General features: G+C 35.4%; 1 protein-coding gene across 1 annotated transcript in view; it reads left to right on the top strand.

The window, feature by feature from the left end:
- Positions 1-13485, top strand: part of LOC124509038 (butyrophilin subfamily 1 member A1-like) — a 70036-nt gene that overhangs the window by 42204 nt on the left and 14347 nt on the right. The gene's annotated exons all lie outside the window — the stretch shown is intronic.

The raw sequence follows: 13485 nt of genomic DNA, 5'->3' as shown, positions 1-13485 counted from the left end.
ATGACTTCCAGCCCCAAGTCGAGCTCTGTGCTGATAGCTTGGAGCCTGCAACCTGCTTCGGATTCTGTGTCTCCCTCTCTATTTGCGCCTCTTCTCTCCCTCTCTCTCTCAAAAATAAATAAACATTAAGAAATTAAAGAAATCACAATATCAATGAAAAAAGTTATTAAGTACTGAAAAGTGTTGAATCATTAGGAAAGACCAGAGCACTTTTGAAAACTGAAATTACACTCTCTTTGTCACTTTGGACTGGGACAGATGCATGTACTTGCATTTAGTTACAATGAGTGCAATACTGTAAGATGTAGATATTGAACATTATTCCTAGTCCTATTCCCAGGACACAGTCTAGCTGAATGAGTCTAGGCCCTTGGGGAGACAGGCCCCTGGAGCTGAAAAGATAATGTGAATCTGGGGTAGTCAGAGATTGAAGACAAGTAGTACCTATTCCTATTGCAGGAATTTTGAATTGTGAGTTCTGGGCTTAATCATATACACAGGTATCTTGGGAAGTAGGAGATTTTAGACACAGTAGAAGTTTAAGTGCCATCTCTGGAGACAGCTTTCCATATAGAAAGAAAATACTGTTGTTGTTTTTTTGTAATGTACTTTTTAAATTGAATTTAGCCTATATTATTGAATTTTTCAGGTGTACACCATATTTATTTGACATTTCTATGCTTTGCTTAATATTCACCACAATAAGTATAGTCACCATCTGTCACCATACACTATTATACCATTACTGACTATATTCTTTAGGTTGAACGTTTCATTTTTGTGACTTATTTATTTTATAAGTAGATGTTTGCATTCTTAATCCTTTTTATTGTGCCCTTGTCCACACCCACCACCTGTGTGGCAACAATTTATGGTTTGTGTTTAACAGTTTGCCTTTTCCTTGTTTCCTTGTTTCCTTGTTTTTTGTTTTGTTTTGTTTTTGTTTTTTGTTTTGAATTTTTAGATTCCACATAGAGTGAAATTATATGGTACATGTCTGTCTGACTTATTTCACTTATCATAATACCCTCTTGAACAATGCATGTTTTGGAAAATAGCATGATCTCATTATTTATTTAAAGCTAAGTAACATTATATATGTTGCCACCACACCAGGTCCCTAAAGTTTGGATTTTAAAACTCAGCTGGCTTGGCCAGGATAGAAACAAAACACAATGTGCTTCTCCAGTCAGGCAGGAAAACCAGAAACAGACAGTGTAAAAACAGCAGTCTCAAAAAAACTATCACACAAAAGGGGAAATTATCTGCTCTTCTGGGAGAGCTTCCCTGACTGCAGACAGCAGAAACTACCCATTCTGGGGACAATGGAGTTGGAGTGATAATTTTCCTCCTCTGTCCTGCAGCATAAACTAACTTCATTAAACAGCACAGTGACAACATTGGCTGTTTCAGTTGCTTACACCCAGCCCCACTGTCCAGCATTCTACTGGTACTACTTTTCTCTGGCAAGTGTGTCAAAGGACTAGCAAAGCAGGTCCCCTCCAGAGGACCAGCAGAATCCTTCTTATGCACCACCTCTACCAATCATAGAGTTCTGCAAAGATTCATGTATAAGGGGAAGTATAAGGGGAATAGACTCACATCCTTATTAACAAGTAGATTAGAGTACACCTATTTAAAATTTGACAATTTCTGGCCAAGGTCCATACATTCCCCACAGCTGGCAGGAGAAACTCAAGAGGACTAACTTGAGGAATAGAGCATGCATAACAGCAGCAGAGTGCCACACCACAGATACATTTTGAAGCATGGGTCTCTGGACATGATTTGACCTGCTTTTCATAAAGCCATTACTCTCAGGAGCACAAAACATAACAGACGTACCTAACACAGAAGAAAAGAGACTTAGACAAAATGTCAAGACAGACCAACTCATTCCCCCAAAAAAGTACAACAAAATGTCACAGCCAGTGATCCACTTGAAACAGATATAGGTAATATACATGATTTGCAATTTGAAGCAACAATTATAAGAATACTACCTATGCTTGAGAAAAGCATAGAAGACACCAGGGAGCCTATTACCCCAAATAGAAAAGATCTTAAAACCAATCATGCTGAAATGAAACATGCAATAATGGAGATTCAAAACTGACTGGATTCAATGACTACAAGAATGAAAGAAGCAGAGGAAGGAAGAGGTGACAAAGGGGATAGATTTATGGAAAATAAAGAAGCTGATCAAAAGAGAGAAGGAAAATTTTGAACCATGAAAGTAGACATATGCAATCAGTGATTTCATTAAATGTAATGACATTCTTACAATAGCAATCCCAGAAGAAGAGAGAGAAAAGGTGGCAGATGGTTTATTTGAGACAATTATAGTTGAAGACTTTCCATTCTGGGGAAGGAAATAGACTTCCAAATTCAGGACGCACATATAACTTCCATCAAAATGAACAAAAGCAGGTAAAAATCAAGACATATTGTGTCTAAATTTGCAAAATATAAAGATAAAGAAAAAAATCTTAAAAGCAACAAGACAAAAGAAGTCACTAACTCATAAAGGTAGACCAATAAGGTTAGCAGCAGTTTTCTCCACAGACACTTGGCAGGCCAGAAAAGGGTTCCATGATATATTCAATGTGCTGAATGGGAAAAATCTGCAGTCAGTAGTAAGGTATCCAGCAAGGCTATCATTCAGAACAGGAGAGATAAAGAGTTTCACAGATAAACAAAAACAAATAGAGTACTCTCAACCAGTCCTGCAAGAATTATGAAAGGGGACTCTTTCAATGGGAAGAAGACTAGAAAGACACAGAGAGTATCTCTCAAAATAATTACAAAACAATCACTACAACAGCACTAAGACCATTGATTATGATATATCGATAATTATTCTGAAAAAAAAATTACACCGTAAATTGAATAAATGATCTAATCAAAAAACAGTGCGTCAAAATGGATATGTAAGAGAAAAAGACACACTTATGCTGACTACAACAGACTCATTTTAGACCTCAAGACACAAGCAAACTGAAAGTGAGGGGATGCAGAAACATTTACAATGCAAATAGATGTCAAAAGAAAGCTTTACTGGCAATATTTATAACAGACATACTACATTTTAAAATTTTTTTTAACATTTATTTATTTTTTGAGAGAGAGACAGACAGACAGAGCATGAGCGGGGGAGGGGCAGAGAAAGACAGAGACAGAGACAGAGACAGAGAATCCGAAGCAGGCTCCAGGCTCTGAGCTGTCAGCGCAGAGCCTGAGGCGGGGCTGGAACTCACAAACCATGAGATCGTGACCTGAGCTGAAGTTGGATGTCCAACCGACTGAGCCACCCAGGCACCCCCAGACATACTACATTTTAAACTGAAGACTATGAGATAAAGAAGGACGTTGTATCATAATGAAGGAGGCTATCCAACAAGAAAATCTAACAATTGTAAATATTTATGCACCCAAAAGGAAAGCACTGCAATTTATAAAACAATTAATAACAAACATAAAGGAACTAATTGGTAATAATAAAATAATAGGAGAGGAATTTAACATTCACTTGCAGCAATGGAAAGATAATATGAGCAGAGCATCAACAAGGAAACAATAGCTTTGAATGACACCCTGAGCCAAATGGGCTTAACATATATAGTCAAAACATTTCTTCCTAAACTATCAGATTAGCATGTTTTTTCAAGTGCACATGGGATATTTTCCAGAATAGATCACCTACTTTGTCACAAATCAGGCCTCAACAAGTGCAAAAAACTTTCAGATCATAACATATATGTTTTCTGACCACAATGTCATGAAATTTGAAATCGACCACAAGAAAAAAAAAATGGAAACATCAAAAATACATGGAAGTTAAAGGACATCTTACTCAGGAATGGATGGATCATCCAGGGAATTAAAGAAGAAATAAAAAAAAATACACAGAAACAAATGATAATGAAAACAAGATGGCCCAAGACCTTTGGGATGAAGCATAAGCTGTAGAAAAAGGGAAATATAGAGTAATAGAGGCCTCCTTCAAGAAGTAAGAAAAATCTCAAATACAAAAACTAAGCTTACACCTGAAAGAGCTATGTAAACAACAACAAACAAAGCCTCAAACCAGCAGAATAAGAGAATTAAGACAGATTAGAGCAGAAATTTATGATAGACACAATAATGAGGAAAAAAAGAACAGGTGAATGGGAAAAGGATCTGGTTGAAAAAACTAATAACATTTATAAACTCCTAGCCAGATTTATCAAAAAGAAAGAGAAAGGACCTCAATAAATAAAATCACAAATAAAGGAGGAGAGATCACAACAAACACTACATTAATACAATTATAAGAGAATGTCATGAAACATCATATGTCAAGAAACTGGGCAACTTGGTATAAATGTACAAACTCCTAGAAACATATAAACTACCAAAGTTAAATGGAAAGAAATTGAAAACTTGAACAGACCAATAACCACCACCAACAACAAAAATGGAATCATTAATCAAAAATCCCCCAACAAAAAAGTTCAGGGCAAGAGTCTTCACAAGTGAATTTCAACAAAAATGTACAGAAGACTTAATATCTATTTTTCTAAAAATGTTCCAAAAAAATAGAAATGGAAAGAAAACTTCCAAACTCATTCTATGAGGCCAGCATTATTGTGATTCCAAAACCAGATAAAAATCCCACAAACAGGGAAAATTAAAGGCCAATATCCCTCAAGTATAAAATTGAATCTAAGGTACATTAATAGAATTATTCACCATGATCAAGTGGGATTTATTCCTGGGCTGCAAGCGTGGTTCAATATTTGCAAAATCAATCAACATGATACACCACGTTAACAAAATAAAGAATAGGGACAATACATTCCTCTAAATGGATGCAGAAAAGGAATTTAACAAAGTACAGCATCAAATATTTTAAAAAAACATAAACCTCAATAAAGTAGAGATAGAGGGAACATGCTGCAACATCATAAAGGCCATAAGGAAAAGGCACACAGCTAATATCATCTGATATGGAGAAAAACTGAGAGGTTTTCCTCCATGATACAGGAGCATGACAGTGATACCCACTCTCAGCAGTTATTAAAAATACTACTGGAAATTCTAGCCTGAGATATCAGATGACAAAAAGACATATAAAGCATCAAAATTGGCAACAAAGAAGTCAAATACTCACTATTTGCAGACAACATGATACTGAATATAGAAAATTGTCAAAATGTCTATACTACCAAAAAAATTGCCATATTTAATGCAAACCCTAACAAAATACACCAGCATTTTTCAGAGATGGAATATTTCTAAGAACTTATGGAACTGCAGAAGACCTGGAATAGCAAAAACAACCTTGAAAATGAAAAGAAAAGCTGGAGACATCATAATTCCAGACTTCAAGTTATATTACAAAGTTGTAATGATCAAGACAATATGATACTGGCACTACAACAGACCCATACATCAATGGAAAAGAATAGAAAACCCAGAAATGGACCCACAACTATATGGGCAACTTATCTTTGACAAAACAGGAAAGAATATCCAATGTGAAGAAGACAGTCTCTTGTACAAATGATGTTGGGAAAACTTGAAAGCAAGAGGCTAAAGAAGGAAAAGGACCACTCTGAATACCATACACAAAAGTAAATTAAAAGAGGGTAAGAGGCATAAATGTTAGTGAGGAAATCATTGAAATCCTAGAGGAGAAAACAGTAACCTCTTCCACATTGGCCATTACTAGCTGTTTCTCCAGAGGCAAGGAAAACAAAAGCAAAAGCAAACTATTGGAAATTTACCAAGATAAAGCCTCTCTACAGTGAAGAAAACAATCAAACTAAAAGGAGACATTTGGAATAGGAGGAGATATTTACAATTGACATATCTGGTAAAGGGTTATTATCCAAAATAGATGAAGAACTTTTAAAACTCAACATCAAAACAACAAATAATACAGTTAAAAATGGGCAAATGATATGAATATACACTTTTTTCTAAAAAAGGTGTTAATGGCTAAGAGAAGCAAGAAAAGATGGTCAATATCACTCATCAATAAGGAAACACAAATCAAAAGTAAAATTAAATATCACCTCAAACCAGTGAGAAGGGCCAGAATTAACAACACAGGAAAAAACAGATGTTGGCAAGGATACACAGAAAGGGGAACCCCCTTACACTGTTGATGGGAATGCAAACTGGTTGAACCACTCGGAAAACAGTATGTAAATTCCTCAAAAAGTTAAAAATAGAACTACCATAAGATCCAGCAATTGCACTACTAAATATTTACCCAAAGGATACAAAAAATACTGATTTAAAGGCGTACATGCATCTGTTGTGTTTAGAAGCATTATCTAATATATCCAAACTATGCAAATTTGCAAAAATAAAAAGCGCTCAAATTCCCATAAACTGATGAATCAATAATGAACATGTGAAAAAAATATACATATACATAATGTATATGTAATGTAATGTATAATGTAATGTGTGTGTGTGTGTGTGTGTGTGTGTGTGTGTGTATAATGGAATATTACTCAGCAATAAAAAAAAAAGAATGAAATCTTGCCATTTGGGAAGTCATGGATGTAGCTAGAGATTATCATGCAAGGTGAAATGAGTCATTCAGAGAAAGACACATACCATAAGATTTCATTCAAATGTGGAATTTAAGAAACAAAACAGGGGCGCCTGGGTGGCGCAGTCGGTTAAGCGTCCGACTTCAGCCAGGTCACGATCTCGCGGTCCGTGAGTTCGAGCCCCGCGTCGGGCTCTGGGCTGATGGCTCAGAGCCTGGAGCCTGTTTCTGATTCTGTGTCTCCCTCTCTCTCTGCCCCTCCCCCGTTCATGCTCTGTCTCTCTCTGTCCCAAAAATAAATAAACATTCAAAAAAAAAAAATTTAAGAAACAAAACAAATGAACATATGAAGGGAAAAGAGAGAGAGGCAAACCATAAAACTGATTCTTAAGTAGACAACAAACTGAGGGTTGCTAGAGGGAAGGTGGGCTGACCAATGGGTTAAATGAGTGATGGGTATTAATGAGGGCACTGGTTGTGATGGGCAATGGGTATCTATAGAACTGATGAATGACTAAATTCTACTTCTGAAACCAATACTGCACTGTATTTCAACTAACTGGAATTTAAGTAAAGACTTGAAACTCAAATTAAAAAAAATAGCATTTTCATTTTGGGAGGTAAATACCCAGTGGTGGATTTATGGATCATATGGTGTTTCTATTTTTAAATTTTTGCACAATCTCCATACTGTTTTACCCAATGGCTCCACCAGGTTACATTCCCACCAACAGTGTCTGAAAGTTCCCTTTACTCTACCCCCTCATCATCTTATGTTATTTCTTGTCTTTTTGGAACCAGCCATTCGAACAAGTGTAAGGTGATAATTTTATTGTGTTTTTGATTTGTAAATTGTTTATAATTACTAATGTTGAATATATTATCAAGTATATGTTGACAATCTGTTTTCTTTAGAAAAAAATGTCTATTCAGGTCCTCTGCCCATTTTTAAATCAAATTGTTTTTGGTATTGTTCATGCTGTATAAATTCTTTACATATTTGGATATTAACCTCTTCTTGGATATATTATTTGCAAACTTCTCTCATTCAAGGATTTGCCTTTATATTTTGTTGATGACTTCCTTTTCTGTTGAAGAATTTTTACCTTAGTGTTGTCCCAGTACTTTATTTTTGCTTTTATTTTTCCTTTCCTGGGGCAATATGTTCATAAATATGATGCTAAACTAATGACCAAGAGATTACTGCCTCTGTTTTCTTTTAGAAGCTTTATGACTTCAGGTCTCACATTTAGATCATCAATCCATATTTATTGTATTTTTGTGTATTGTGTAAGAAAGTGGTCCAGTTTCATTCTTTCACATATACTTGTGCAGTTTTCTCAACACCACTTGTTGAAAAACCTTGTTTTCTCATGATATATTCTTGCATCTTCTGTCATAGGTTGAGTATATACATGTGGGCTTATTTCTGTGCTCTGTATCCTATTCTATTGATCTATGTGTCTATTTTTGTGTTAGTACTATACTGCCTTGATTACTGCAGTTTGTAGTCTATCATTAAATCTGCCATTGTGATTCCATTATCTTTGTTCTGAAATCAAGATTTCATTAGTTATACAAGTTTTTTTTTTCTGTGATTCCATAAAAGTTTTAGGATTATTTGTTCAAGTTATCTTAAAAGATGTTATTGGCATTTTGTTGGATTTGTACTGAAACTTTAGGTTGCTTTAGTTAGGATGGACATTTTAAATATATAAATTTTTCTAAAAAGCAAGCATAATACATTTTTCCATTTGCTTGTGTCATTGTAATTTGAATATATTATTATTATTATTATTATTATTATTGTCTAATTGTGGCAGCTAGGATTTTCAGCACTACTATGAGGAATAAAAGTGGTGAGACTGAATATCCCTGTCATATTCAAAACTTAGAGGGAAAGATTTCAGTTTTTCACTATTGTATGATGTTAGATTGAATTTTTTATATATCACCATTATTATGTTGAGATATTTTCCCTCTAAATCCACTTTGTTGAGAGTTTTTATCAGGAAGGAATGTCGTAATTTGACAAATGCTTTTTCTTCCTCTAGTGAGATGATCATATGTTTTTTATCCTTTCTCTTATTAATGACATTAATCACATTGACTGGTATGTGAATGGTGAAAACATGCTTGCATCCCTGAAATAATTACTACTTGATCATGGTTAGTGATTTTTTTTAATGTATTGTTGAATTTGGCTTTGCTAATATTTTTTTGGCAATTTTCATGCATGTTCATCATAGATACTAGCCTGTAGTTGTATTTTTGTTTTTTGTTTGTTTTTGTTTATTTTTAGTATTTCGTTTTGTTCTGTTTTTCTGTACCTGTGGTTTGGTCTCAGGGTAATGCTGACCTCATAGAAAGAATTTGAACGCTTTCTTCCATATTCTATTTTTTAATATAGTTTCAGAAGAATAGGTATTAATGCTTCTTTAGATGTTTGGTAGAACTTACCAGTGACACCATTAGTCCTGGACTCCTGTTTGTTAAAAGTTTATTAATTGCTAATTTTATTATTATTAAGTGGCTTTTCAAATTTTCTATTTTTCCTGATCGAGTTTTGGAACTTGGTATCTTTCTAGGAATTTACCTATTTTTTTCTAGTTTGTCCAATTTGTTGGCATTTTTTTAAATAATATTCTCTTATAATCTTTGCAAACCTGCTGTGTTTTTTTTCCATTATCTGATTTTATTTATTGTGTCCTCTCTTTTTTTTTTTTTCTTGATAAACCTGGCTATAAATTTACCAATTTTGTCTAACTTTTCAAAGAAACAGCTCTTGGTTTCATTTATATTTTCAACTTTTGTCTCTATTTCATTTACCTCTGCTCTAATCTTCATTTTCAGTAGCATTTTTGGTTGTCCTTTCCCTTTCTAGCTCCTTTAGCAGTAAGTTTAGATTGATTACTTGAGAACCCACAGCTAACATTATACTTAATGGTGAAAAGCTGAAAACTTTTCCTCCACGTTCAGAACATAAGTATGTCCATTCTCAACATCTTTTTACAACATAGAATGCTTATGTATTCTAAAATGCTGAGGCATTTTAACAGTATGGATTCATTGTAACCATAAGCATAGAATTTTTTCCCATTTCCTTGTGTCTTCTTCAATATCTTTCATCAGCATTTTGTAGTTTTTAGATTACAAATCATTCACCTCTCTGGTTAGGTTTATTCCTAGGTATCTTATGGTTGTTGGTGCAATTATAAATAGGATCAATTCTTTAGTTTCTTTTTCTGCTGCTTCATCGTTGATGTATTAGGAATTCAACATTTCTGCACATTTCTATACATTGTACTTCTGTACAAGATTTCTGTACATTGTTTGTGTATCCTGTGGTTTTATTGGATTCCTGTATCATTTCTAGGAATTTTTTGATGGAGTCTTTTGGGTTGTCTATATCATTTAATCTGCAAGTAGAGAAAGACTGACTTTTTCCCTATCTATTTGGATGCTTTTTATTTCTTTAACTGATTGCTGAGGCTTGTAATTTCAGTGTCAAATAACAGTGATGAGAATGGATATCCCTGTTTTGTTCCTGACTGTAGATGAAAATCTTTCAATTTTTCTCTAGTGAGATGATGTTAACTATGGGTCTTTCATATATGGCCATTATTTTTTTGATGTATGTTCCCTTAATCCCTACTTTTTGAGTTTTTGTTTGCCAGAGTGTGGCAAATTTTAACTAAGTATGCTCTGGTCTGCTTATTATATGATAGCTGATGTGACTTCCAGTAGAACTGAAGCCTTGCAAGACACTGTGGTTGGGAGACATGGTGTGGACAGCATTTCTGTCGGTCCACTGCGGAAGGAACCTGCCTTGCTGGGACTGAGGCACACTTGACAGGGAATGGAAATATTGGCAGAGCACAGGGGTGTGAGACTTGGTGTAAGCAAGGTAGGCAGCGAGTCTCAGCACTGTGTATTTACTAAAGGTTGTTCTGTGTTTATACTGAGTGGTGAGGGAGACAGATATCACCAACCAACTTCTTTGTTTCCAGTGAGGGGTTCTTGTGTCTGCTGCTCTCAGAGAAGCACTCACTGAAGAGTGAATAATCTCTCCTCTGTGTGTTCCTTGTGTTTTTCAGATTCCCATTTCCATGCTGTCTGTCCCTAGGTAGTTTGCCTGTCTTCTAGCAATGAGCATTGCAAGGTCCATTCCAGTAAAGGCTCCCAACTTTGAAAACAACAAACTTTAGGGACATGGTTTGGGCAGGGGCTGCACTGGTCTTCTGGAAGAGGGTCTCATCTCACTGAGACTGATGCAGGTTTTGCTGATAAGGGCAATCACAGGCTAGGAAGACAGTGTCAGGGTTGAGCTGCCTTTGACAGAAGGCTCTGTAATTATTATCAATGGTGTGGGAGGGAAGTGGAACATTCTGAAACTTTTGTCCCTGTAGAGGGGTCCCTATGAATGTCCCCTGCCACTCAAGTGCTCCAAGAATAACAATCCCTACCTGTGTTCCCCGAGCATTCCTCCAGCCAAGCCACCTGCCCTTGTGGTGTTTGCCTGCCTTCTCCACAGGAGTAGGACAGTACTTTTTGTTCTGTATCCCAGTTAAGCCTCCTGATGTTAAAAACTCCAGGCTGTAAGCCCTATTGGATAAAAAAAAATTCTAGGAAATAAGCTCTTTTGTTATTCCCAGTCAATGGCTTTGAGGAAGTGTCCTCTTTGTGCATTCCCTTGCATAATCCTCTCTCTCTCTCTCTCTCTCTCTCTCTGTCTCTGTCTTTGTCTCTGTCTCTCTCTCTCTCTCTCTCTCTCTCTCTCTCTTGTCTTTCTCTGCAGCCAGGGGTCCCTCCCTTCCACAGTGCCCAGGATCCATGTCTCCCCCAAACCATGTCTTTGCATTTCCTACTTTCCTCAATGTCGCCTTTTCTCTCCCTCTAGTTGTGAAGTTGTTCTGTCAGTCTTCAGGTCAATTTCATAGGTATTCAGAATGATTTGACAGCCATCTAGTTTTGTTTAAGTAATGAGAAAAGCCTAAAGTTCTCCTACTATGCAATCTTCTTAGCTCTGAAGCAGGAAACCTTGAAAAGGAAGGAAAAGCTCATGGTATCACCCTTCTGGATACCATAATGTACTGTAAAGCTATAATAATGAGAAGAGTACTTTATTGGCACAAATGTGGATAGATACATGAGCACAACAGAATAGCCCCCAAATAAGTCCTCACTTATATGTACAATTATTCAGTGACAAAAGAGGCAAGAATATACAATGGGGAAACTATCCATTCAATAAATGATGTTGAGAAAACTAAAAAGATACTTGCAAAAGAATGAAATTTGACCACTTTCACACCATAAACAAAAGTAAATTGATAACGGGTGGGAAGACATAAATGTAATATCTAAACCATAAAAGTCTTAGAAGAAAACATAAGCAGTGAGTTCTTTGACAAAAGTCTGAGCAATATTTACTTGAATCTGGTTCCTCAGGCAAGGACAGCAAAAACAAAAACAAACTATTAGGACCATATCAAACAATTTTTTTTCACAGCCAATGTAACTATTAACAAAATGAAAACACAACCCACTTAATGGGAATAGATACTTTCAAATTATGTATCTAATAAGGGATTCACTATGAAAATATATAACAAACTCATATAATTCAATATGAAAAACTCAAGCAACCCAATTTAAAAATGGGCAAAGATCTGACTGGAATTTTCAAAAAAGACGTACAAATATACAATGGTTACAGGAAAATATGCAAACATCACTAACCATTAGGAAAATATATATCAAAGCCACAGTAATATATAATCTCACATCTGTCACCATGACTAATATCAAAAGGACAGGAAACAACAAATCGTAAATATGTGGAAAGGGATAATGTGAACTGTTGGTGGGAATATAAATTGGTGCAGCCATTATTGAAAACTGCTTGAGGATATTGAAAATAAATAAAATTGAATAATCACATTATCCAGTAATTCCAGTACAAGGTAAGTATCTAAAAATTAAAAACACAAATTTAAAAAGCATTTCTATGTTTATTACAGCATTACTTACATAGCCAAGATATGGAAGAAACATAAATGATCAATGATTGTTGAATGGATAAATAAAACATAGTGTGTGTATATATATATATGTTTATATCTATATAATGGAATATTACTTAGCCATAAAAATGAATTAAGAAAGAATGAGATATTGCCATTTGAGACAATATGGATGTACCTAGATAGTACTATGCTAAGTGAAATAGTTCAGATGAAGAAAGCCAAATACCATATGATTTCTTTTGCATGTGGAATCTAAAAATCAAAACAGAGACACCTGGGTGGCTCAGTTGATTGAATGTCTGACTTCTGCTCAGGTCATAATCTCATGGTTTGTGAGTCCAAGCCCTAGTTTGGGTTCTGTGCTGACATCTCAGAGCCTGGAGTCTTCTTTGGATTCTGTATCTCCCTCTTTCTCCTCCCCGCCCACACTTGTGCTCTCTCTCTCTCTCTCTCAAAAATAAATAAACATTATTTTTTAATACAAATAAAAATTAAAACAAACTAAGGAACAGAACAAAACAAACTGTGGTTTTAGATGCAGAGAATAACTGATGGTTGTTATAGAGGATATTGGTGGGGGAATAAATGAAATGAGTAAAGGGAAATAACAGGTGCTATCTTTCAGTAACAAAATATATTTAGAAAACGGGTATAGTTTCTCAGGATCCACATAAGAGTGAAAACATATGGTATCTGTCTTTCTCTGTATGACTTATTTCACTTAGCATGGGGGAGGGGAAGGAAAAAAAAAAGTTAGAGAGGGAGGGACCCAAAACATAAGAGACTTAAAAACTGAGAACAAACTGAGGGTTTGATGGGGGGTAGGAGGGAGGGGAGGTTGAGTGATGGGTATTGAGGAGGGTACCTGTTGGGATGACCACTGGGTATTGTATGGAAACCAATTTGACA

Source organism: Lynx rufus, unplaced genomic scaffold, assembly GCF_022079265.1.
Source record: "Lynx rufus isolate CCGP_SWC_20201006 ecotype Redwood Valley unplaced genomic scaffold, mLynRuf1.p SCAF_1, whole genome shotgun sequence".
Classification (NCBI taxonomy): domain Eukaryota; kingdom Metazoa; phylum Chordata; class Mammalia; order Carnivora; family Felidae; genus Lynx; species Lynx rufus.
The sequence above is the reverse complement of the archived record's forward strand: the minus strand, read 5'-3'. Positions and strand labels throughout refer to the sequence as shown.